This window comes from Sciurus carolinensis, chromosome 15 (genome assembly GCF_902686445.1).
Source record: "Sciurus carolinensis chromosome 15, mSciCar1.2, whole genome shotgun sequence".
NCBI lineage: Eukaryota > Metazoa > Chordata > Mammalia > Rodentia > Sciuridae > Sciurus > Sciurus carolinensis.
Window position 1 is genome coordinate 20,887,051 of NC_062227.1, and position 1,670 is coordinate 20,888,720.

A 1,670-nucleotide genomic window follows, 5' to 3' on the forward strand; every position below is an offset into this window, starting at 1 on the left:
AATGGGGTAGTTTTCCTAATTTCTCTTTCTGAAGATTCATCACTTATGTATAAAAATGCATTGGATTTATGACCATTGATCTTATATACTGCTACTTCACTGAATTCACTTATGAGTTCTAAAAGTTTTCTGGTGGAATTTCCAGGTTCCTCTAAATATATAATCATGTCATCAGCGAACAGGGATAGTTTGAGTTCTTCTTTTCCTATTCGTATCCCTTTAATTTCTTTGGTTTGTCTGATTGCTCTGGCTAGAGTCTCAAGGACGATGTTGAATAAAAGTGGTGAAAGAGGGCATCCCTGCCTTGTTCCAGTTTTTAGGGGGAACGCTTTCAGTTTTTCACCATTTAGAATGATATTAGCCATGGGCTTAGCGTAGATGGCCTTTATAATGTTAAGGAATGTTCCCACTACCCCAATTTTTTCTAGTGTTTTGAGCATGAAGGGATGCTGTATTTTATCGAATGCTTTTTTTGCATCTATTGAAATAATCATGTGATTCTTAACTTTAAGTCTGTTGATATGGTGAATGACATTTATTGATTTCCGAATGTTGAACCAACCTTGCATCCCTGGGATAAAAACCACTTGATCATGGTGCACTATCTTTTTAATATATATTTGTATGCGATTTGCTAAAATTTTGTTGAGAATTTTTGCGTCGATGTTCATTAAGGATATTGGTCTGAAATTTTCTTTCCTCAATGTGTCTCTGTCTGGTTTAGGTATCAGGGTGATATTGACTTCATAGAACGAGTTTGGGAGGGTTCCCTCCTCTTCTATTTCATGGAATACTTTGAGGAGTATTGGAATGAGCTCTTCTTTAATGGTTTTGTAGAACTCGGCTGAGAACCCATCTGGTCCTGGACTTTTCTTTGTTGGTAGGCTTTTGATGACCTCTTCTATTTCATTGCTTGAAATTGGTTTATTTAAGTTGTGTATGTCCTCCTCGTTCAGTTTAGGTAATTCATATGTCTCTAGAAATTTGTTGATGTCTTCAAGGTTTTCTGTTTTGTTGGAGTATAGATTTTCGAAATAGTTTCTAATTATGTTTTGTATTTCACTCGTGTCTGTTGTGATGTTTCCTTGTTCATTCCGAATTTTAGTAATTTGAGTTTTCTCCCTCTTTCTCTTTGTTAGTGTGGCTAAGGGTTTATCAATTTTATTTATTTTTTCAAAGATTCAACTATTTATTTTGTTAATTTTTCCAATTGTTTCTTTTGTTTCAATTTCGTTGATTTCGGCTCTGATTTTAACTATTTCCTGTCTTCTACTACTTTTGGTATTGGTCTGCTCTTCTTTTTCTAGCGCTTTGAGCTGTAGTGTTAAGTCGTTTATTTGTTGATTTCTACTTCTTTTTTTGAATGCACCCCATGAAATAAATCTTCCTCCAAGTACTGCTTTCATAGTGTCCCAGAGATTTTGATATGATGTGTCTTTGTTCTCGTTTACTTCTAAGAATTTTTTTATTTCCCTCCTGATGTCTTCTGTTATCCATTCATCATATAATAGTGTATTATTTAGTCTCCAGGTATTGGAGAAGTTTCTGTTTTTTATTCTGTCATTTATTTCTAATTTCAATCCATTATGATCTGATAGAGTACAAGGTAGTATCTCTATCTTCCTGTATTTGATAACAGTAGCTTTGTGGCATAAAATATGGTCTATTTT